This window comes from Nycticebus coucang, chromosome 3 (genome assembly GCF_027406575.1).
Source record: "Nycticebus coucang isolate mNycCou1 chromosome 3, mNycCou1.pri, whole genome shotgun sequence".
Classification (NCBI taxonomy): Eukaryota; Metazoa; Chordata; class Mammalia; order Primates; family Lorisidae; genus Nycticebus; species Nycticebus coucang.
The window spans coordinates 14,676,273-14,701,787 of NC_069782.1; the positions used below are offsets into that span (position 1 = coordinate 14,676,273).

Here is a 25,515-nt window from a genome sequence, read left to right on the forward strand (position 1 = left end):
GACAGAGAATTGTTACCTCACCCGGTCTCCTGAGCCAGGCAAGAGCTTAGAGTAGAGAAGCTACATTCTCTGCCTGGAGAGGTGAGCCCGGCGAGGCGGAGGAGAGGGGCGGAGCGCGGGGTCCTGGGGGCGGGGCCTACAGGGGCGGGGCCTTCCTGCCTGAGCCAATGGGGCGCCGCGGCGCGGGGAGGCTGGGCCGCCGGGCGGAGGCGCTCGCGCGCGGCTAAGGGCAGAAGCTGAGATCCCGGGACCCGAAGCGGATCTACCGGCAGGAGCGGCTGCCCGGCGCTACCTGGCGCTGTGTTCCCAGCGGTTCGCAAGGTAATCCGCACACCGCAGCGAAGTAGACTTTGTGGGATTTCTGTCTCCGGGGAGCCGCCACCCTGAGAGGGGTCTGCTGCTGCGTCCTTGCGGTGAGCCGCGTGCCCCGGAGCTCCGGCTCTGTTCCTGCGGGGTGCGAGGGCACTGAGGGCCTGGTAGGGAGGCGAGGAGCCGCGCGCCACGCTCCATTCCCCAGCTGCTGCTGCCCTGCCCCGGGCTGGACCCTCGGACAGACAGGTCAGAGTGCGAGGCTTCCTGCGGAGCCCGGGAGCCAGGGGCGCGGGAGATGGTGGCTGTTACGACTGTCTCCACCCAGCGCCGGGCCCGGGGAAGAGCTTGCGGGGTGCCGGGAGCCGCAGGCGCTGGACCTCTGCTGTGTGCCGGCGTCCAGCGCCTGCCTTAGGTCTTCAGATACCCTCATGATCTGTTGCCTTGGGGTTAGGGGTCAGGTTTGTCATGGCATTTTTTATTTCTATTCATCTTGGGGTACAGGAAGAAATCTCAGCACGGTTCCCTGGCCAAGCTAGGAGCAGAGACTAGGAATGAATACAGCGCCTCGTGTATTTATTCAGCACTTACTTGGCTCCTACTCCACGAGACTAAGAGAGACCGTAGGAGGAACAATTACAGTGCAGGGTAAAGCCGTGGACACCAGGTGGTGGGCGAACAGATCGGTGAGGAAGCCAGGAAGGCTTCGTGGAGGAGGTGACCATTGAGTGGGAACTTGGAGGAACAGGACAGTTGGCCAGGCTGAACACTGTGTGTGTTGGGACGGTGGGGGTGGGGTAGGAGGATGTTGTTGGGAATAGCAGGAATGCCGGGTGAACTGAAAAGTTCGGTGTCCTGACCTAGACCATCATGTAATTTTACATCAGATGTTGGAGTAGGACCGAGTCCCGTGGTGGGCAGGAAATGCCCTGTTGAGGTGATGCAGCAGGGAGCTAAGACATGCACAGGCCTTAAAATGCAACCTTAGAATATTTACAATTTTGTCCTGAGATGAAGGAGGGCAGTGGAAGAATTCTGATTTGTGATCTGGTCACTCTGGCAGCTGTGTGGACAGTGTAACAAGCCTGGGCATCAGAAAGCTGATGAATTATAGTTACGTTTTGGGACTTGAGTGCACAAACTCTCTGGCTCCTTTAGGGAGCCCTGCTCCCTGGCTCCTGGGCATGGATTCAGGCTGGGAGATATTGCCCATGCGATGCTTGCTTCTGCAACCTACGTGTCATTTATATATTTTTTTCTGCAGCCTATGACCATGATCTTCATCAGGGATGGCCCCTGGAGGATTGTGAAAGGTGGCTTTGCTCCCCTTTTCTCATCTTCTGGCCCTCTGTGTGCGCTTCCCTCTCCCTGGGCTCCCTTTTCTGTCTCACAGAGGCTCATCCTCAGCTATTGGAGGAATAGCTGTGTTGATTGCTGTAGTAGAAGGAACAAGGGCCAGCGGGAAAATTAAACCAGAAAGTCACTTTAGCTATGGGCCTTGAGGACATTATCAATCTTTCTTTTTTTTATTGTTTCAGGGTAGTTGAGGGCATCATCCATCTTTCTGAACCTCTGCTTTCTGATTTAAAAGGAAATTGTCCTACTCACCTGTCACAGATGAAGTTCCTTGGAAAAAGACCCTGGAGATTCTGAGATCTGTGTATAGGAGGTTCTTGGGGAGTGGTCTCGCTTCCTAAGGGGGTGTGCAGTGAGGGAAGTAGGATTGAACTGAGGTAGATACTGATCTGAGGTGCAGTTCGAGAGGCCTCCATCAATCCCCTGAGACCAGGGGATTGTCCTCTGAAGCCTGTGTTGACCAGCCAGTGGGTGCAGGCTGGCCCCAGTGAGGGGATGTAACTTTGGGCATCCCTTCAGTGGACAGTTCCCAAATAGGGACTCGAATGTGGGCATGGGGAAGTCACGAGCGTCTTGGTCTTGGGGGGAGTTCAGAGTTGTCCCACAAGCATCCACTACTCAGTCTCGTAGGATGGATTTGGAAGCCAATGAGATGGTGCTTTGTACTGTGCCTGGTGCCTAGAAAGACACCCAATAAAGCATTCCTTTCTCTCGCCTTTAAATTTCTTGACTGCACCTGGACATAAATTGCGGAGTTTCAGTTGAGTCAGCTTTTATGAGAAGCCTTTGATAATAATAGCCACCCTGACTATCGCTTCCCATTACTGAGTATTATGTATATACATTCCCTCCGAGTTGTCTAATAACACTCTAACTTAGGTACTTGTTCTCTCATTTTACAGCCAACCCAGTCTTTTTCTAAACCCAACCGAGTTGATATCTTTTTGCCATAAAACCGTAATAATAGTCACTTGCAGCTCTATGATTTGTTACACTTTCTAAAGGGATTTCATTGATGGATGGATTGATTAATCATTTATTCATTCATCCACTTAAGAATTCAGTCAATGCATATTGAGCGCCTCCTGAAGAGTCGGCGCTGTCCTAGGTTGTGGGGACATAGCTCAGTCTTTTAGGATAAACAAAGACAATCCTTAGATATTTGGATTGGTCAAAAGTAAACACTGAAGGATGGTGCATAGCACTGCAGAGCTAGGATGTAACAGAGAATGATAGGCCCTTTGCCCAGTTGACTTCTTATCCTTCTATTTCATTATAACTTCCTTGGAAGGGCTTTCTGGGCCATTTTGTGTACTGGCCCTTCACAGTACTTGTTCATTTGTTTTATTTGCTTCCCTCTTGTTCATCCTCTCTGCTAGACTTCTGACTCCTGGGAATCATACATTGCTCTATCCCAAGATCCCAGGGCAGTGTTTGACCCATATTTCTTTCTTTTTCTTTCCTTTTTCTTTTTTCTTTTTTTTGAGACAGAGTCTCACTATGTTGCCCTTGGTAGAGTGCTGTGGCATCACAGCTCACAGCAACCTCAACCTCTTGGGCTTAAGCAATTCTCTTGCCTCAGCCTCCCAAGGAGCTGGGACTACAGGCACCTGCCACAACACCCAGCTATTTTTTGTTGCAGTTGTCATTGTTGTTTAGCTGGCCCAGGCTGGGTTTGAACCCACCACCCTCGGTTTATGTGGCTGGTGCTGTAACTACTGTGCTACGGGCGCCAAGACCGGCACATATTTCTTGAACGAGTGAAATGAATGAAGGGTGGACATGCTTAACAGGAGAGCCAGGAAAGGTGCCTTAGGGGGATAATATTAACCTTGAGATCTGAGGGATGAAAAAGATTCAGCAATGTCAATATCAAGAGGAAGAGAGAACAGCTTGGTCAGGGACTATGAGGTGGGGGAATGGAGCCCACTGTGACGGGAGCAGAATGGGCAAGTTGCAGAGTAGCTTGAGATGAATTTGAAATCCATGGGGCCTTGGAGGCCATGTGAGCTTGGACTTCATTCAAAGTGCAATGAATCATTGAAGGATTTTAGGCCTCGTAATGACCTGATCCAATAGTACATATTTGTTTGTCTGATCTTTATCATGCCTCTAGGAGGCAACCTCCCTGAAGAAAGGTGCTCAGTAAATATTGCTCAAATGAACGGATGAGCTGGTTTATCATTTAAGAGATCCTACCAGCTACCAGGTGAAAATGGACTACAGAGAAGAAAGAATAGGATCTTGTCACCAGTTGAAAGTTGGGTGAAAGAGAAAAAAAAAAAGTTGGGTGAAAGAGATACTGCTGTCTGGGCTAGACAATAGCACTAGTGTTGGAGAAAAGTAAAATTTCGGCTATATTTAGCATGCAAAAGGGGCCAGACTTGCTGATGTATTAAATGTGGGGAATACAGGAAAGGTGGGATCAAGGACAATAGCCAGGCTTGCGGTTTAAGATTGGTTAGATATCGGGCGGCGCCTGTGGCTCAGTCGGTAAGGCGCCGGCCCCATATACCGAGGGTGGCGGGTTCAAACCCAGCCCCGGCCAAACTGCAAACCAAAAAATAGCCGGGCGTTGTGGCGGGCGCCTGTAGTCCCAGCTACTTGGGAGGCTGAGGCAAGAGAATCGCTTAAGCCCAGGAGTTGGAGGTTGCTGTGAGCTGTGTGAGGCCACGGCACTCTACCGAGGGCCATAAAGTGAGACTCTGTCTCTACAAAAAAAAAAAAAAAAAAAAAGATTGGTTAGATATCAAATGTCTACCACTGAGTGAATGGATAAACAAGATGTATGTACGTAGAATGGGATATTAATCAGCCGTAAACAGGAATGAGGTATTAATGCACGCTGCATTGTGGATGGCCCTTAAGAACACGATGTGAAAGAATGTGAAAAGCCACACACAACAGGTCCTATACTCCATGATTCTCTTCATATAAAATATCCAGAACAGGTAAATGTACAGAGACAGAAAGCAGATTGGTGTTTTCCCTGGGCTGAGAGGCAGTGGGGCCCCCCTGCTTAATGGCTAAGTGGTTTCCTTCCGGGAATGAAAATGTTTTGAAACTGGATAGAGGCTGTGATTTGTGTAACGTTCTCAGTATACTCAATGCCACTGCACTATGCCTTAAAATGGCTACCTTTGTGTTATGTAAATTTCCCTTACATTTTAAAATATAAGATGGGGTGATGGAGGCACCACTCAAATAGTGCAGGAGACTAGGCAAGGGGCAAGTTGTGCTTAGGTGACAAAATTTAAATGCTGTCTTGGAGATGCCTGGAGACAACCCCGGAGAGACAGGCATTGGCTGTTTGTCTGGAGTCCAGGAGGAGGGTCTGGGCTGGAGGAATAAACATGGAGCTGTCAGCACCAGGGTGGCCAGTCCATAAAATGGACGTTTTGTAGGGGGAGGGGGTACAGAGGAGAAAATCCCAGCCCACATCACTCTTTAGTTTGATTGTCATAACTGCTCATAGGAGGGTGCTATTGTCCTCATATTCAGATGAGAAAACCAGGACTTCCCCTGGAATGAACTTGCCTAAGATCAGCCAGTTTTTTCATATGGGCCTGCAGACTTCTAATCTCTTGCCTTCCCCATCTCAGCATGATGCCACTTACAACTTCTGCAAACACCTTCCTTCCATCCCTGCTGTAGTCCTGATTGAGTATTCACGGGAGGCATTTGCTGCCTGGGCACATGTTGGTGGAGAAGGTAGGTGTGGCTCTCATGGAGGTTTCCCAGTAAATAAGCAACCAGAGCCCACAGATACGGAGGACTTTCAGACCACAGAGTAGGGGCATCTATCCAAGGTACAGAAATGGAGGGAGGCTTCCTAGAGAAAGCCGTGGGTAAGCCAAGATTTGCAGCAGAAGCAGAGGGAATGAGCCTGAGAAAGAAAATTATCCTTCATTGTCTTCATTTCCCAGTTCCTCGCAGGTTGCTGGCATTTTCTAGTTCATCCAAAGAATCTATAATTTCTGTAGCCCTGGGGGCAGTGAGTAAACAAATGGCTTGGTTGGACTTCAAGTGGCAGCTTCACAGGGGCAGCAAGGTAGGGTTCAAACACCCTGGTTTGCAAACCAAGGCTCTATCTGTCTGTCCCTTGAGCAAGTTGACTTATGCTCCCTGAACTTTACTTTTTATACTCATGAATTGGGGCCCAAAATGTCCACTGCTCAGTGTAGGAAATCAGTGAGATGATGTAGCACCATGTTGGGCACATTATAAATGCTCCCTAAAATGCTATCTTGTTTGGAGAGGAAGAGTTTTTAAGTAAACCTGTGGTCCCCACACTCTGTACACTTTAAAATGCGGGCATCCGTGCTTCCCCCAAAGATTCTGATTTAGATGGTTTGAGGTGGGGCACGGCCATCTGTACGTTTAGAAAGCAGCCCAGATAATTCTGATAAAAGCAAGTTCTGGGGCCATTGGATTAGACCAAAATACTCTTTGCTCCCATGAACATGAAAGGGTTAAGCACCTAGAAGCAGAATTTTGCCTTCTAGGAATTATTAGCCAATGACGGTGCTGACCGATGATGTAATGTCTCTGGCTGGCACTCCATTGGTTAAGTGTATTGTTTCTCTTGCTTCAGCTGTAGGAGAGCAGAGCTGGAGCCCAAGAGTTAATAATTTTGTGGCAGCAGATAGAGCTCTCTCTCAATTTTTTTTTTCAGTTCTCCTTATGCTAGTGTGAGTATATAGCAGAGCCCAGCAGATTGTTGCCCTTCTTCCAATAAACAGCCACACTCCCCTGCTTACCTCCTCCCAAGCAGAGCACATGTCTCTGTAGTACTACGGAGGAGGAGGAAGAGGAGGAGGAGGAGGATTCTTTAGAGACGAGAGAGCCCTTTAAAGTTCCATGCTGCGGTCTCTCACTGCAGTCTCTCCTTGCCATCGGGAACGGGCATAGCCCCAGGTCCCTCTGAATGACTTGCTAAACTGCCACCTGCTTCTGAGCATTGTTCAACCTGGCAGAATCCTCAGAATCAGGAGGTGAGCCCAAGATTTTGAAAGAGGGAGTTGGCCGGATGGGGAAGAACCTTGGGGCGGGGGGAGGAAACAGCCCCAGACTAGAAGTCAGGAGTAAGCTCAGCCCAGTGGTTGCCAGCTGGCTGCCCTGTGAGCTTGGGCAGGAAGGTCTTCCTCTCTGGATCTGTTTGGTGAAATGCACGATGTGAGGTTTGGATTCTTAATCCAAGTTCCGCCGACACCGGCTGGGGCACAGTCTTACCAGGAGCTATAAAGCATTTGTGATGTGGCTTTCTGTTAGATGTCAGCTACATGCTGTCTTTTGGGAATCTGGGCCAGAGGGGAGCCAGTCAGGTGAGCGCTGCATCTCTGTAGCCGGCTATCACCTAGACCCCTCCTTATATTGTCTGAGCTCTCTCTTCACTGCTGCAGCTCAACTGAGTGGTCCTTGGCAGACTCTGGGCCAAGGTTTCTCCAGAAACTCCTAATTGGTCTCAGGGATTTTAACAATGGCATTTGGAGTTTCTGACCCTTGAGCTATCAGTGTGCCTTAATGAATTTGGACACTTTTCCTAGATGTCTTAAAGGTGGGGAGAGGAATTCTTTTTGTATTATGAATAGTATGATTGTGACAGGGATTTTTGTGTGTGTATGTGTTTAATGAGGCATGGATTATTTTCCCCAGGCTAAAACTTCTCACCTTGTACAAAAAGGGTCCCCATCCGAGCATGTATGTCTCAAGATAGAAGTTGAAGAGCAGATGTGTGGATAGGAGGGGGAGTGTAGGGTGCCTGGGGAAGGTTGCTAGCAAGAAACTCCGACCTTCATGCCATAGATAATTCAAGAAATCCCCTATCTTTCATAGACATACTATGATGCTTCCCCTCTCATGCAACCCTCCAAAATATACATAAATAAATGTTCCTCTTTTTATTTTTCAGAATTTGGCTGTCAGTGTGGGGGGTGGTGTGCACAGTTTCAGAGAGGGGAGCCTGGGCAGGGTTCCCGTGTGTCTTGAGGAATCCTTGGTGTCTGCACCCTGTGTTCTAGGCTGGGCTCTGCTGCTGAAGGTTTTGCTGATGTGGGTCCCTGAGCCAGTCACCAAACCTTTCTGAGCCTCAGTCCCCTCGATTGTAAATCACAGAGGTAGGAGGGAAGTGGACTCAATGATTTTTAGAGCGCTTCTAGCTCTGGCTGTCTGTGCTTTGGGTTGAGATAAACCTTTGGAATCTGAGTCTGTTGATGGAGTTCAGTGGGTTAAGAATATTTGAATCCAGGGACACACAGTGTGTGTCTTCTGGGAGCTGGAAACATAGGCTAATTTAACCCATTTCACCCTCCCAACTGCACCCAGAGTGGAAATAACCACATTGGACAGATATGAAAATCGAGGCTAACGAAGGTCAAATGACTTGCACAAGATCATGTACATGGCAAATATTAAGGCTGAAACTTGAACTGTGCAGGTGAATATGCTGCGGATGATCTGGGGCTAGAGTTCTGTCTGCCTCTGTGTCCTCGGATACTCCTCTTTTACTGGGAATTATGCACTGATTTTGAGACAGGCTAGTTCAGCCCCTGATTATTACAGATTATCCACTTACTGCCTACAGTCCCCTGGACCAGGCCCCTCAATTTATAGCTGAGAAAATGGAGATCTAGAAAAGTTGGATGATTTGTTTCCTGTGCCCTGGGGAGTTGACTGATAGCAGAAAATGGGAGACCAAGACTTCCTGTCTTAGGTATTATTTGAATGAGATTTTTGTTTTTTATTCGCTGTATTATTATGAATGATGTTTTGTTTTTTTTTAACCTTTATTTGAGATCTTTGAGGTGAGCTAAATTTAGTTACTCTTACCTTCAGGCGCCTTTTCAGTGCCACAAGATTAGAGTAGACTCACGGAGCACCTCCTCTGCTTGGCTTTAGGTCAGGTGTCTGAGACATGCAGGGTTGTGTGAGCAAGGAGGGCAGGAGACCTGGTCACTTTCTTGCGGCAGTCCCAGGTGCAGACTGCGTGTCATGGGGGGTAGGGGTTTAGCTCACAGGTCAGCCATCTTCCCAGTGGGTGGGCTGGCCAGACACTGACCCTTTCCCTCTGCCTGTGGCTGGACCCCCATCTCTGCCTCTGTAAGAGTACTTGCTACACACGTGTGGTTTCTGCTCTTTGTCTTCCCAACCAAGCTGCACGTTTCTAGGGCGTAGCTCCCAAAATGCTGAACAAAATTGGTGGAGCTGCCTAAAGGGGAGGTGGGTGTCAATGTCTTGGATGAGCAGAGATGCACACCTAGAAATAAAAAAACCATCAAGTAGTTATTAAAAAGCACCACATAGATACTTGGCCCTTTCCATGATCACTACAACATTAAGAAAGTATCGTCCTAATAACAGACTTTAAATATTCAAATGATTATCATAGGAAAGGGTGAGTATAATTGTTCTGCAGGGCTGGAGGGCAGAGCTACCCACCACCATGGGTAGAAGTTGAGAGGAAGAGAGACCAGCAGAGAAAGAGCTTGGTGATGGTGGAGCTGGCCAGCGGGAAGCCTCCACCTTCTACCGCCCCTGCCGAGGAGTGGAGCTTGGTAGTCTCTCATTTTCTTTCTGGATCAGAGATCCCTTGATGATCCATCAAGCAGGAGTGAATGAGAGGAATGTGAGGACTACATCTTACTCTTTCTTGAGGTTCCAAAGCCATGGTTATATGGGGTGAAAATCATGTATTGCCAAAAACACCTCCACCAAGTCTTTTAATCACCAAAAACTTGCATTATGCATTTTTTTTTTTTTTGGTGTGTATGCAACCCTGAACAATAATTCCTACCCTAGCCAGTATGCAAAGTGCTGGCCTACACTAAAAGACGTAGCAAGAGAAGGTCTGTATGCAGTCGTCTGCGTCTGCAGACTGTTTCGTCTTTTAGATAACTGTCACATCTCCAGCTGGCGTGGGTGAAGGAGAGGGAGTTCCCAGGTGATCTTGCTTGCTTGCAAGGGTTATGTCACTTGGTTTGGGGGACTAGCTTCTGTATTATACTTTTACACATACCAACAATCTTGTCAATCATGATGAAAATTAAATGAGATGATGTTTGCAGAAACATCCATCCCAGGTGTTGTTACAGAGCAGGTGCCCAGTGAATGTTTGCTGGAAGGTAAACGATGTCTCTCTTCAGCAGACTTGTCCATGCTGGTCTCTGAAATGTTTTAGAGAAGAATCTGGCCATCTGCCTGCAGTTGGCTTTTCCTGTTTGAGGTTGGCGTGTTCTGCTCCTCTGGACAGAGTTCACTCCTGTGTCCCTGAATATGGCTTCTGAAATTCAAAGCAGAAAAAGAAATGAGATTAGAAGTGACACGGAGCTGAGTTCAAAGTGCCAGATGTTACTTACCATTGTGTCACATCGTGTTACTGAACCTCTCTGGGTTGTTTGTTTACGTGTGAAAATGATATAGAGAGGATTGGCCTTGAAGGGTGGAGGAGGGGATTAAATGAGAATCTTTAGCGTGCCTAGAATCTATAGAGTAGGTATTCTGTACATGCTAATTTATTCACTCTCCTTGGAAAGGTGTTGCAGAGAGGTGTTGTTTTTTCACTGTCTTCAACCTCACCTCACATTTCTTTGCTTACATTAGTAACGCTTCTAGATGGCTTTCTGCAAGCCCTCCGTACACTTCACATGGCCCTATTCTAAGAATGCTGGGCTTAGAGACCTTGGCCTTCCTAAAATAGTTCATCCTCATTCCAGTTTCCTAACCATGCACCTGAAAGCTGCACTTATAAGGGAGGTGTTGAACTGAATACATTTTTAAAGCACCAATAGCTGAGTTCTGTATTTAGGAGTGGGCCCGAGTGGGCAGGGGATTTGAGGGTTGATACTAAGAAAGTTTTGAGCCCAAGTATGGCTCTCAGCTTCAAAGCATTGTGAATTTCATTGCTGATGGTCCATCTCTTGGGCTTCCTCATTCATTCATTTAACACGTACTGGTAGATTTCTAATCCTGTGGTAGGCGGAATCTAGGTGCTGGGTGTGCTGGTGAACAGTCCAGAGACCTTAGCTTGTGGATCTTACATTCTGGTGTGGAAAGGAGAAAATAATCACAAAACAAAGACATTATATGATGTCCTTTAGTCATGAATGAATGCAGTAAAGAAAAATGCAACAGTGTAAAACGCTAGTATAGAAAAGTCAGTTTGTGATTTAGCAGAGCTGTGAAGTTTGGGAGTGAGTTTTAGAAATCTCCGTGGAAAAGAGTTCCAGATAGAGAGAAGAGCAAGTGATCCTCCGAGCTGGTAAAGGAGCACGGAAGCGGAGTCAGAAAGACCTCATTAGAGAGGTACCCAAAGCCAGCTCTGGTGGGAACTTATGGGCCAGGGACAGAAGTTCATATTCTATTCTAAGTCGGAGGTTTTGAGCAAGGTGATTAATATGGGTTGACTTGTCTTCATATTAATGGATATTATTTTTTTTAAATTGTCATATGGAAAACTTGCCTTTGTTTTGCTGTACAGTTCCAGACTTTTGCCACATGTATAGATTCATGCCGCCGCCACCATCACCACAATGAGGACGTAGAGCAAGCAGTTCCATCCTCCAAAACACACTCTCTGCTGCCCCATCGTCGTCACCAGCTCCCCACCGCTAACATTTGGCAGCTACAACTCTGGGCTCCCTCACTCTAGCTTTGTCTTCCGAGGATATCCTATGAATGGAATCACACAGCAGGTCACCTGCTGAGGCTGGCTTTTTCCCTCCCCATAATATCAAGGTCCATTCACGTGTGTGTAGCAACCGTCTGTTCATCTAACAAAGCTGGCTTGGCTTCCTTGCAGAGATGCACCCTCAGGTCGTCATCCATTCATTCCCTGGGTTGGTTCCAGCTTTGGGGGATTATGGACACTTGGGTTGTGTCCAGCTCTCAGGGATTATGATTAAAGCTGCTCTACACATTTGTGTTCAGGTTTTTCTGTGAACGTACATTTTTGCTTCTCTAGAGTAAATACCCAGGAGTTGGATTGCTCTAACATATGCTGCGGCTCCACCCAACTTTATAAAAAATGGTTGCGCTAATTTTCAGAGTGGCTCTACTGTCTTTGGACTCCATCAGCAATGGATGAAAGTTCTAGCAGCTCCGTTTCCATTTTAGCCATTCTGAAAGCGTAGGGATTTTCATTTGCATCACCCTAATTTGCTAGTGATGTTGAATGTCTTTTCATCTATGTGTTTGCCATCCTTACGTTCTATTTGCCGTCTGTTCAGGTTTTGTTACTCATTTTTTTCAATTGCCCTATTTTTCTCTTATTGTTCTTATCGTCAAGTTTTTGGTATTTTTATATCTTCTGGATTCCAGGGCTTTCTTGAATATGTGATTTGCAAACATTTCACCTGTTTTTAAAGAATCGTTCTGAGCGCCACGCGTTAAGGAAGCTATTGGGGTAAAGGTGGGAGGTGCAGCATCAGCGAGGGGCTCATTGCAGCAGCCTGTGAGGAAGGGAGGATGGTAGCTGGGACTAAGGTCATGGGGGTGAAAAAGGTAGGAGGTGGTCAAAATCAAAAAGCCTTTCCAAAGTCGAGCCTCCTGAACTTGGTGATGGACAAGATGCGGAATGGAAGGGAAAGGAGAAAGAAAACAGCTGGAGGTGAGAATTTAAATATAACTCAGATATATTCCTCTACCCTCAAGTAGCTTATGGCCTGGAGAGAGGTGATTTTTAGCCAAGTGTGCCCACAGAGCTCACATGGAAGGTATCAGGGGAGCACAGGTGAGGGGAAAATTACTAAGTGTAAGGTTGGCAAGGCTAGCTTGCAGCTAACTTTAATATGTACAAGTGCAGGTGGCCAGGCCCTGGTCTCAAAAGTAGGTGATCTATAGTTAGCAAGCACTGCAAAGCTTTCGAGGTAGGTGACAGCCAACCACACTATGAGATAACTTCGGAGAAGCTGAGAAGTCTTCACAGAAGAGATTATGTTTGAGATGCGATTTCTGCGTTTAGCAGGAATCTTCCCTTGGAGAAAGCTGAGGAAATAGCATCCAGGTAGAAGTAAAAACAAAGCAAAATCTTAGAATAAGGACAGAGAATGGCAGGAGGCTGGAATATGTGAGGTGGTGCTGATGGGAACTGACCTGAGGGCAGGTGTCTGTTTGGGGATGGTATTTGAATCACTTTGTCTTTCTGTGGTCAATAAGCCTGAAGGAATTGCAGCGAGTAGTCAATCCCCCAGTTACCAACAAGGGGCCCACCATGCTGAGATCTACCAGGCGGTCTAAGAACAAGGCGTGTGCAGAGTCCCCCTTGTGCTGTCCAAGTCTCCCGTGATGAAGCACATTTGAGGAAAGCCACCATGTGACTGCGTTGGCTGGGGTGGTGTGAGCAGGGCTTGGCGGGAGGATGCTGTACCTGGTACCTTTCCTGGCCTTTCCTGAAGCTCACAAACCCTGCAGCTCCTTTTTTGCACATCATCCTGCCCACCTTCCCAAGATGCCAGAGCCACCTCTTCTCCTGACACACTCACTGCGTGCCAAGCCTAATTCAAAACACTTTGCATGGATTAGCTCTTTCAATTCTCATCACAGCCTGTGGGTGAGCTAGAATTATTATCCCTGTATTATGATGAGTAAACTGAGGCACAGAGAGATTCATGACTGGTCATGGTCACAGAGCTAGAAATAGAAGAGCTGGAGGTATTAACCCAGGTAGTTATGACCTCATGAGCCCATGTTTTGCACCAATATGCTGCACTAACCTTGTTGGGACATCTCCAGAGTATGAGAAGGGGAAGTAGTAGCAGCATCAGCAATAACACACTGTAGTAACATGAAGTACTCACACACTATACAAGAATGTGGTACTCACACACTATACTAGCACGTGGTGCTCACACACTATACTAGAATGTGGTACTCACACACTATAGTAACATTTAGCACTCACACACTATAGTAACATGTGGTACTCACATGCTATAGTAACATGTAGGTACTAACATGCTATAGTAACATGTAGGTACTCACACACTATAGTAACATGTAGGTACTAACACACTATAGTAACATGTAGGTACTCACATGCTACAGTAACATGTAGTGCTCACATGCTATAGTAACATGTAGGTACTCACATGCTATAGTAACATGTAGCACTCACACGCTATAGTCACATGTAGCACTCACATGCTATAGTAACATGTATCACTCACATGCTATAGTAACATGTAGGTACTCACACGCTATAGTCACATGTAGCACTCACACTATAGTCACATGTAGCACTCACACGCTATAGTAACATGTAGCACTCACACGCTATAGTAACATGTAGGTACTCACATGCTATAGTAACATGTAGCACTCACACACTAAGTCACATGTATCACTCACACGCTATAGTAACATGTAGGTACTCACACGCTATAGTCACATGTAGCATTCACATGCTATAGTCACATGTATCACTCACACGCTATAGTAACATGTAGCACTCACACGCTAGAGTAACATGTAGGTACTCACATGCTATAGTAACATGTAGCACTCACACGCTATAGTCACATGTATCACTCACACGCTATAGTAACATGTATCACTCACACGCTATAGTAACATGAGCACTCATAGCCTATAGTCACATGTAGCATTCACATGCTATAGTAACATGTAGCACTCACACGCTAGAGTAACATGTAGGTACTCACATGCTATAGTAACATGTAGCACTCACACGCTATAGTCACATGTATCACTCACACGCTATAGTAACATGTATCACTCACACGCTATAGTAACATGAGCACTCATAGCCTATAGTCACATTTAGCACTCACATGCTATAGTAACATGTATCACTCACACACTATAGTAACATGTAGGTACTCACCCGCTATAGTAACATGTATCACTCACACGCTATAGTAACATGAGCACTCACATGTTATAGTTAGTATAGTTTCAATTCTCATCACAGCCTGTGGGTGAGCTAGAATTATTATCCCTATATCCATGTAGCACTCATACCCTATAGTCACATGTAGTACTCACACGTTATAGTAACATGTAGCACTCACATGCTATAGTCACATGAGCACTCACATGCTATAGTCACATGTAGCACTCACATGTAGCACTCACGTGCTATAGTCACATGTAGCACTCACATGCTATAGTCACATGTAGCACTCATATGCTATAGTAACATGTCATACTCACATGCTATAGTCACATGTAGCACTCATATGCTATAGTAACATGTCATACTCACATGCTATAGTCACACGCAGTACTTACTACAGGCCAGTCCCTCTGTTACGTGTTATTCTAGGAGTTAGTCTTCGTAAGGATCATTTCAATTATAAACTTTTGTGTTCTAAAGAGTTTCCTTTTTTGAGTTTAGCTTTTGGGTGGAAACTTTCTATTTTTAATTTTTTCTTGCCTAGTTAATAACAAAATAGTATAATTTTTGTGAGATTTGAAAGAGCTACATGGAGTGTTACGAGATCATGAGGCCCTGAAGGGTGGCTGTTCCACGTGGGACTGTTTACCCATATGCTAAATGGTCCTAGATTACTCTTTTTAGAGTTCTTCAAAATCTGCTCTCCCCACTCCTCCTCACATCTCCACTTTCTCTTGCTTCAAGCAGCCGGTGGTCTTCAACAAAATTTGCTCTGATCTCTGTCCATTTGCCGGAGTCAGGGAAGGCCAATGATCAAATGCACGTGTGTTGTTTCCTAAGGCGGACACCACCGACTAAGAGCTTTGCTCCTTTTGTAAGGTTTAGAGAGAAGTGTTGGGGAGGGTGGACCTGGAGACCTTTCCCGCCCCACCCACCTTATTTCCAAGTTTTCAACTGTGTTGGCATCTCGGTTGGTGGAGCTGCTGTAACAAATTGTCCTACACTGAGTGGCTTAAGCAACAGACATCTGTTTGTCAGGGTTCTGGAGGCTGGAAAGTCTGGGAAAGTCAGGGTACCAGCGTGGTCAGGTCCTGGTCAGGACTGTTTTTCCAGGTTTACGGATGGCCGTCTTCTTGCTTTGCCCTCACATGGCTGAGTGCAGGGAGAGAGAGCAAGCTTTCTGTGGGCACTAGCCTCATCGTGAAGACGCTACCTTCATAACCAAATCTCCTCCCAAAGGTCCCATCTCCAAATATCATATGAATTCAGGGGGATATGAAAATTCAGTCCATAGCAGTTGGGTGGTTGAGTTTGCTGCTCCCAAGACCTCCTGACAGGGTAAAAGCAGCACAGCATGATCTGGGAGACGGTTTTACATTTTCCTTTGGCGGAGGGAAGGAGGAGATATCGGGGAGGCTTCAGCTGAGTTTTGAAAGACGCCTGGTGTTCACTGATCCAGTGGGGTGAGGAAGGACTTAGAAAAGAAGAAAAAAAGGATGGCATTCCAGGAATCAGGAACAGCATGTACAAAGGCATGGCACGTGTGGCAGAGAAGGGGATACGTGTCAGGGAACTAATGAGCGGGGCACACGCCCCGGCGGGAGACGACGCTGGCACAGGTCAGAGAGTCTCCAGTGCGGCGTGGGGGAGCTCAGACACACATCAAGGAGCGACTGGCTGGTTTCCACAGGGGATGACATGGCCGGATTTGTGCTTTATAATAAATGTCCCTGACAGTCTGTGCTGTCGAAATGATTTGAAGAAGAACTAATTGGATGCATGGAGACCCGTCAGATGGGCTAGGCAGTGGTCCATGAAAGAGATGATGTATGTTTGAGGTGGGGGTTGAGAAAGAGATGAGAGGACTGTCAGAGCGTCCCTTTCATTCTTCCACACGCCCAGAACAAATCGCTTTCTCTGTCATGAGCTGCCCGGAGGTGAATTTGATATGATCCTTATCCTCAAAAAGTTTGTCACCTAGGGACTTGTAAGAAACCAGGAACAACACAAGAGGAGGATTCACTTAGTATTTTAAGTCACAAATATCTGTAAAAAAAACTTTTAGGTTAATATAAGGGTACAGATTTTTAAAAAACTTTTAGGTTAATACGAGGATACAGATTATTAGGTTACAAGGTTTGCACTTCACTCATATCTTTGGAAAGCCTGTTGTGAGCCAGCCATTTCTGGTGGAGAGAGAATAGTGAAACAAATAAGCACAAATCCCCGTATTCAAGGGGGTCATGTTCAAGTTGGGGGAGGGGGCACAGAAAGAATATACAAGAATAAAACATATTAGACATGAAATGATAATGGATATTACAAAGAAGATCAACTCAGGGAAGGAGAGGAGGGGTGGTGGGGGGATGCCTGCAGTTCTTAAAGGTGACATTTGACTAAAGAGCTAATGGAGGGGGAGCAGTGCTGTCATTAGTGCGTAAAGACAGAGGCCGGAGCGCTTGCCTGTGAAGGGGTTGTAGTGTGGTCGCTTTGAGCATAGGCATTGGGGATAGGCAGACTCAAATTTGGATCCCAGCTCTATGCCATAAAGCCTAGATGACCTCAGACAGGTCTCTCGCCTCCTGGAGCATCAGTATCTTTACCTGTAAGATGGGGGTAAGAATGCCCGTCGCCCAAGACAGCCATGAAGCTGGGAGACCACCCCGCTGCTTAGCTCAGGGCCTGGCACACACAGCTACTTAAATGGTTCATATTCAGAATGTGGGGGATGGTTCCACATTGTGGAGGTAACTCAAAGGCTTTATGGAAAAGGGGCCCTGGAAGGTGAACCCTGGAGGCTTTGAAGCTGGATTTCCTGCCCAGAGCTCCCTGTTCTGCTGCTACAGATTCCACTGAACAGAGGCCTAGGGACTTGGGGCAGAGAGACAGGAGGAGTTCCCCCCAGGATGGCCCCAGGGCTTCCACCTGCAGGTCAGGGGCCCTTTCGCCAGGGCTTCAAGGAGCATTACATGAGTGAATCATGGCTTTCTTTAAGGATGGAGAGCTGCTAAGTTCTCACCTGGCTTCAGTCTCACCTCCCATCTTCTGAAGATGCGAGGACTGGCTGCCCTGGGTCGAGTGGCAGGGACTCTGGGATCCCAGGTTCCTCCCTCCATTCTTGGCAGCCTCTTTAATACAGAAGGGTATTAAAGCAGGCCAGGCGCAGTGGCTCACACCTGTAATCGTAGCACTCAGGAGGCTGAGGTGGGTGGACTGCTTGAGGTCAAGAGTTTGAGACTAGCCTGAGCAAGAACGAGACCCCTGTCTCTACTGAAAATAGAAAAACTAGCTGGGCATGGTAGTGGGTGCCTGTAATCTCAGCTACTCAGAAGGTTGAGGCAAGAGGGTAGCTTGAACCCAAGAGTTGGAGTTTACTGTGAGCTAGGATGCCAGAGCACTCTATCCAGAGGACAGAGTGAGACTCTGTCTCAGAGAAAAAAAAAAATAGAAGGGTACAGCAGCACCCTGGGGACAGGGCTGTCCTGGGCCCACTGTCATGATGCATTCTGGGGCCCCAGGAGGCCTCAGAGGTCTTAAGAGTTTGGTGTCCTTGTATTCTGAGAAGAGTTCTGTCCTTGAGCAGACACAGACCCTGGGGGAAAGATGTGAGCAGAGCTCACAGTGCAGGTGCAAAAGAGCACGGTGGGCCGGGAGGTGGGTGCCAGAGAGCACGGTGGGCCGGGAGGTGGGTGCCAGAGAGCACGGTGGGCCGGCAGGTGGGTGCCAGAGAGCACGGTGGGCCGGGAGGTGGGTGCCAGAGAGCACGGTGGGCCGGGAGGTGGGTGCCAGAGAGCACGGTGGGCCGGGAGGTGGGTGCCAGAGAGCACGGTGGGCCGGCAGGTGGGTGCCAGAGAGCACGGTGGGCCGGGAGGTGGGTGCCAGAGAGCACGGTGGGCCGGGAGGTGGGTGCTAGAGAGCACGGTGGGCCGGCAGGTGGGTGCTAGAGAGCACGGTGGGCCGGGAGGTGGGTGCTAGAGAGCACGGTGGGCCGGGAGGTGGGTGCTAGAGAGCACGGTGGGCCGGGAGGTGGGTGAAAGAGAGCACTGTGGGCCGGGAGGTGGGTGCTAGAGAGCACGGTGGGCCGGGAGGTGGGTTCTAGAGAGCACGGTGGGCCGGCAGGTGGGTGCTAGAGAGCACGGTGGGCCGGGAGGTGGGTGCTAGAGAGCACGGTGGGCCGGGAGGTGGGTGCTAGAGAGCACTGTGGGCCGGGAGGTGGGTGCAAGAGAGCACGGGCCGGGAGGTGGGTGCTAGAGAGCACGGCGGGCCGGGAGGTGGGTGCTAGAGAGCACGGCGGGCCGGGAGGTGGGAGCTAGAGAGCACGGTGATCCGGGAGGTGGGTGCTAGAGAGCACGGTGGGCCGGGAGGTGGGTGAAAGAGAGCACTGTGGGCCGGGAGGTGGGTGCTAGAGAGCACTGTGGGCCGGGAGGTGGGTTCTAGAGAGCACGGTGGGCCGGGAGGTGGGTGAAAGAGAGCACTGTGGGCCGGGAGGTGGGTGCTAGAGAGCACTGTGGGCCGGGAGGTGGGTTCTAGAGAGCACGGTGGGCCGGGAGGTGGGTGCTAGAGAGCACGGTGGGCCGGGAGGTGGGTGAAAGAGAGCACGGTGGGCCGGGAGGTGGGTGCTAGAGAGCACGGTGGGCCGACAGGTGGGTGCTAGAGAGCACGGTGGGCCGGCAGGTGGGTGCTGGAGAGCACGGTGGGCCGGGAGGTGGGTGCTGGAGAGCACTGTGGGCCGGCAGGTGGGTGCTGGAGAGCACTGTGGGCCGGGAGGTGGGTGCTAGAGAGCACGGTGGGCCGGGAGGTGGGTGCTGGAGAGCACGGTGGGCCGGGAGGTGGGTGCTAGAGAGCACGGTGGGCCGGGAGGTGGGTGCTGGAGAGCACGGTGGGCCGGGAGGTGGGTGCTGGAGAGCACTGTGGGCCGGGAGGTGGGTGCTAGAGAGCACAGTGGGCCGGGAGGTGGGTGAAAGAGAGCACTGTGGGCCGGGAGGTGGGTGCTGGAGAGCACGGTGGGCCGGGAGGTGGGTGCTAGAGAGCACGGTGGGCCGGGAGGTGGGTGCTAGAGAGCCCGGTGGGCCGGGAGGTGGGTGAAAGAGAGCACGGTGGGCCGGGAGGTGGTGGGCCTCTCTTTAGCAGGTGGCTCAGTACGGGGCAGGAATGGCTGTTTTCTGTAGGGCTGGAGAGGCAGATGCCGTAGCAGCAATCCCCATGCCGGCTGTGAAGCCTGTCCTCGCCTGGCCAGTGACAGTGGTTGCTGACCTTTCTGTGGAAAGCTGATGCCAGGACATGAGAGCTCTGCTTCCCTCTGCCTGCCCATGCCCTCAGCCTTAGGTATCCTGGTGTCTGGCCCCAGGGGGCATGACTGCTGCTTGGCTAGCGCCCAGCTGCCTCCCAGGGGCTCAGGAAGCTGCTCTTGGCAGGGCGTCTGGGGGTGGGGAGAATGCCAGCAGGGCCCGGGATGGCCTGGGTCTTCTTTGGATCCTTTTGTTCTTCTTTCATTTTCTGGGCTCTTTGTTTTCATCCTTTTTTTTTTTTCCTTTTCTTTATTCTTTCATTTTTTGATTCATTCATTGTACTTTTTCTTCTTTCCCTCCTTCCATCCTAATTTTCTTCTTTTCTTTTTGTCCCTTGTTCTTTTCTTCCCCTTTTCCTTCCTGCCTTTCATCTGTTCATTTATTTGCTAAGTTAGTATCGATCCATCCAGCATTTTCTCAGGGCCCTGATACAGCCAGGGACACAGGTGACACCTTCTCTGCCTTCTAGAGGGAGATGTGGGAATGAGGGGCGGGGACAGAAACAGGCAACAGGCAAAACTTGGGGTGTTAAGGGCTAGTCTAACCAGTGGCTTCCTTGCTGTGTTACCTTGGGCAAGTCACGGAACCTTTCTGAGCCTTTGATGTTTCAGGATAAAATCAGAATAACCACCTTCTTCATGAGATTGCTAGGAGTACAGGAGAGAGTGCAGGTGAATTGCTTAGGCCTACGCCCGGTGTCTAGCAATAATTCAATAAATTATGATTAATAGAGTCTGGCAAGTATTATTAGAAATCAGGATAAAGGAATACAGAGAAATAAACCACTTTTCTCTGCTTTGTTCTTGCTCCTGACAGTGAGAGCAAAAGGTAAGCGTCTGGGCTCCTGAGAACCCAGCCCTTCACCTTCATGTGAGGTAGTGTGGGAGGAGAAGCCCGACCTTGGAGTCCGAGTGAGCCACATCCCGGGGGCTGTGTCGCCGGGCACGGGACTCTCCATCTCTAGGCCCCCGTTACCTCCATGTGTTAAGCAGAACAATAACAAAGGATCACTGGGCAGGGGAGGAAAAGCTTTCTTTTCCCTCTATCCATCTTTAGCCCTATAAAGCAGACTAAGAAAAGGCAAGTTAACAAGAAAAATACAGACAGAAGTTTAACAACACCGGCAGCCACACTAACACTTGGAAGCACTTGGAGTTCAGGAACTCAAATGTTTAGAACTTGTGCTTTGTAGCATCTTAATGAAAGAACAATAACTTTTCAGAGGCTTTGTGCACAAAGGAAAGGGATTTTAAATTCCTAGGGCAGCAAATTGTGGGAAAGCAAATATCTGGAGACACTAGTGGGAGTTAATTAAGTTTGTTACATAGATTTTTCTGGTGCCTCGGGATGGTGAGGGTTTAAAGGGTCTCCAATGATTAACGTCTGTCTTTCCTGCTGTGGGGTTGGGGGACATTTTCGCAGGACAAATTTATATCCTGGTTTTAGGTAAACAGAGGGAAGGCTGAGAGCTTTTCTTATATCTACTTCTTCTCAACTGCCTTCAGCTCAAAAAAAATCCTTATGCCAAAGTGGTGTATTTGGGGATAGCAGAGTCTGGTCTCTACAGCTGTGACAACTAATTGGTTTAATAGATGAACAAAGTTTAAAACAGTGCGCAGCACTTAGGAAGCATTCTGTAAATGGTAGCCGCTATTATTGTTGTTATCATTACTTTCACCAGCAGCAGCATTATTAGGGTCACATAGCGAGCCAGGGGTGGCCACAGAGTTTGTTAGTGACAGTGTCCCACACTGCTCCTTGGCATCAGCTGTAAGCCACCCACGCCTTACCATGCGGAGGGGCCATGTCCTCACAGCTGTGGCTCAGCACAGCGGCAGCAGGCTGTTCCTGGCATTTTCTGAGCCACTGCCCGGACTCAGGCTCTCCAAGGTGAAGGGCACTGCAGAGGCTGCCACAGAGGGTACCAGGTTATCAAGGTTACCCTGTTGATGCTTGACACCAGGAGAGAAGGGCTGGGCAGCAGACCTGGACACCACGCAGCTGGAGGGCTGCATCCCAAGACTGGACTGATCCAGCAAGGTTTGCCTCGGAAGGGACCCAAATCCTTGGCCCGGTAAAAGTTTGCTGAAAAATCAAGGCAGATGAATAAGAGAACACACACATAAAGTTATTTAGTGTGAGCCTACAAGAAGCTTCAGAGTGAAGACCTAAAGATACAGGAAATTGTCTGTTTTTATGTTTCAAATCAACGAAGTATGGACAGCCTTGTAGAAATATGATTGGACGAAAGAGGGTGATCTAATGCTGGCAGGGTGAGTGGGGAAACCCCTCAAGGCTGGTCTGTCCAGATTCTTCTTGGCTTCTCTGAGCAGGTTTCTTCCTCCTCGGCCCTCTCCAAGGAGGTCTTAAGACTTGAACATGGAAGGTCAGATCATTTCTTATGGTCAGTTTTTAGGTTTTACGGCTGGCTTTGGGGCAGTGGGGGCGGAAAGGATGTTGCTTTTACCAATCTGCCTTGGGGAAGAAGGATTCTCGTTTCTAGAATCCAGCCTTGGGAGAGAATGCGGACAGGAGACAGGAGGACAGCAGGTCAGAGAAACACTTTCGCTTCTGAGGCCTTCGTTCTGGAGTATTGTTTTTCATGTCCCAACACTTCTTTCTGGCACATGATGTTCTTACAAGTGGCTGAAGTCCCCTGAGCCTCAGTTTCCTCATCTGTAAAATGGAGTTGAAATAGGATTTGCTGCACAGGCTTCTGTGAGAATTAATTGTGCTTGTAACTAGCTCAGGGCTTGAGTAGTCAGTCCCATGGTTACTATTATTGGTGGTTACTATTATTTGGTTATTCAGGAGAAAAAGTCTCCCTATCTGGAGAGGGAATGAAACGAGTGACCAGCAAGTCCCTGAAGATATCCTGAGAGTCTTATCTTTTCATTGCAATACCTTGGGAGGCAGAAAGAAAAACACTGGCTGGAGACTCCGGAGTCCCAGGTCTGGCCTCTGCTCAGCCCGGTGACCTTATGTTAATCAGTCCCCTTGTCTGCCCAGCCTGCCCATCCTATGACCACCACCCTAGGGTCAGGAGCATCACCATGTTTGGGTCTGTGTTACACCACAGGCCCAGGGTCCCGGTAACTGTTTCCCCCAGGGCATGCACCCAGTTTCACAGACACCCAGTGTCCTCCTAGACGCTTACGGGGGCACCCACTGTGTGGTTCTGAGCGCTGGCCCGGGGAACAGAGTGCTGAGTGGGCCAGGTCCTGGCCGTCCCCTGGGGGAGTCTGGTGGGAAATCAATCCCTTCCTGCTCAAAAGAAAATGCTGCAGAATAATGTGAGAAGTGGACAGGGAAGACTCTGAGGAGGTGACATGGGAGGTGTGACTTGAATGACAAAGACTAGAGCCTGGGGAGAACCTTCCGGGCAAAGACCTGAACATGGCCATGGGGGAGCCGGAGAAATGGCTGGCTTGTCTGAGCTAAGAAAGAGGCCGGTTTGGATGTGGGGAAGGGTGAGGGAGGGGGAGCTGCCCCAGGCTATGAAAGATGCTTAAATTCTACCCAGGTCCAGGGGGACCACTGAGTGGTGGGGTGGAGAGCGGCCTTCGCCCTAATGAGAGGAGACGTTAGGGAGCTGGTGGTGTAGGGCTGCTCGCGCAGGTTAGAACCATGGCCCCCAGAGCCAGGTTGCCTGGGTCTGAATTGCAGCTCTGTTGTTCGCTAGTGGTGTAACTTTGGGTTTCAGTGTTCCCGTCTGTAAAGTGAGGGTAACACCAGCATGCCCAGCACACGGGCTGGAGGAGGGATGGCATGAGGTTGGGTGTCAGAGCAGTTCTTGACAGACCTGTAGTTACTGAATGTAAGTTGAGTGACTGAAAGTAAATTATTTACCATCTTTGGACCCCAGTGTCCTCGTCTGTAAAGTGGGGCTGATAGTGTTTCCTGGCCGAGGTTGTTCTGAGGACTGGGGTTGTCTATGGACTGTTGGGAAGCACCTGGTTCTTACAAGAGGCTCGGTGAATGATGGCCAACCACACCCCCTCACCACCAGCGTCATCATCACCATGGTTCTTACTGTGCTTCCAATGGCTGTTCTGCACCTAACTGCTGCCTCCCAACCCAGCAAGCATCATGGACCATCCGGCCTGGGGACCGGAATTTACTTGCTGTCAATCTGGGCCACGGTCTGCCCTCTGCTGGGCAGCAGTGATTCCGAAGCTTTGCTGGCTGTGCCGGCAGCTGGTTCTCAGCCTTTCCCTGCGTCAACCGAAAGCCCAGCAGCCTGGCCTTCCCTGAAGCCCATGCACATTAGCATTCTGCAGATGGCTTTTGGGCTGAGCGTGAGAAGGAAGGAGCTGTGATGAGCCCAGGGAAATCCCAAGGCCATTCACTCTTTGCTGCCTCCTCTTATGTGGATTTTTTTCCTCTTGTCGTCTCTGCTGACTACAGAACTGGAGCCAGCATGCTGCGGAGGGAAGGGTGCGCTCCCGGGCACCAAGTGCTGGTCTCCCTTCCACTCCGACCTTGTCCCTTCTGATCTTCACTGTGTCTTGAGAAGGCAACACCGTGTAGTTTAAAGCTGAACCCTGGACCTGGACAGTCTGGCTTTGAATCCCAGCTCCACCACTTAATTAGACACACAACCACGGGGGAGGCACTGCATCTCCCTGGGCCTCAGTTACCCCATCTGTTAAATGGGAATAGTTTACAGCTCATGAGGTTGTTATGAGGATTACATGAAGCAGTGTTGAATAAAATTCAATTCTCTTGTCTCTTCATTCATAAAGTGAGATTATTGAACTAGATGCACTGAAGATTCTACTTCCGAGTTTAAGGCTCTACCGTGGGTGGATATGAACTCTTCATCTGCCACTGCCCTGCTGTTTGATCTTGTATAATAACAACCCCTCTGAGGATTTCATTTTACCGGTTTAAAGGAAATGACTCTGAGGTCTCGTGGGATTACCAGGAGCTGGTGTAATAGAGCCCAGCTGGTCAAAGGCTAGGGAAGGAGCCAGGTTGAGGTCAACCCTTGGGTCACTCAGAGATTTTATTTGGGGAATAATAGGGAGAAGTATTTTGACCTGAGGATCATACCAAGGCCTAGGGTACTCTTGGACACCAAAGCTCTGAGTCTAACAGGCAAAACCCGTGATCTGGGGGAGCCCCAGGAAAAACGAGCTGCTCATTAATCCTTTCAAACAGAGAGTATAAATTAGAATTTCTCAGAAAACAGAGAATGCCTCCATTTAATAATTTCTTCTATTATTCACTGAGAGCCTACCAGGTCCTACCAGTGCAGAGCTGAAATGCAGTTCCCACCCTCCGTGAGTCTAAGATCTAAACCAGTACTCCCTCTTCGGAGCCCCCACTGTATGACATGATAAGAACACAAACTCCCAATGGTTTTGCTTGAGTCTCCTCTGGTCGGCTGGGACTTGGCTGATCTTGGCTGGCCTCATTAGGTACCTCTAGGCGCAGCCTGCATCAGGTCTCCACATGTCTGTCCTCCATGGATCCTTGAACCAGCTGGGGCATGTTCTTCTCACCACAGTCGTAGAAACACCTGATGTCTCTTTGGCTCTTGGCTTAAATCTGGTGCCCTGGGAGGTCTTCCCTGATTGGTCGAAACTAGTCACATGACTGGGCCCAAAGTCAGTGCTCACCTTGTGGTGGGAGAACTGCAGAGTCACCTGGCCACCTGTGTAGATCCTGGGAAAGGTGAAGAACGGTGGCTAAATATTTCAAACTGTA

The 25,515-nt window shown here is 49.0% G+C and overlaps 1 protein-coding gene across 3 annotated transcripts in view; it reads left to right on the plus strand.

The window, feature by feature from the left end:
• The first annotated feature begins 255 nt into the window (after positions 1 to 255).
• The window catches only part of SYN3 (synapsin III), a 449,664-nt gene continuing 424,404 nt past the window's right edge, over positions 256 to 25,515 (plus strand). For 2 of the 3 annotated variants that reach the window (XM_053582386.1, XM_053582388.1), the window contains exon 1: positions 263 to 558. The gene's annotated coding sequence lies outside the window, so the exon portion shown is untranslated. Of the gene's footprint in view, positions 559 to 25,515 lie in introns of all 3 variants that reach the window. The other variant, XM_053582387.1, reaches the window with a different exon arrangement.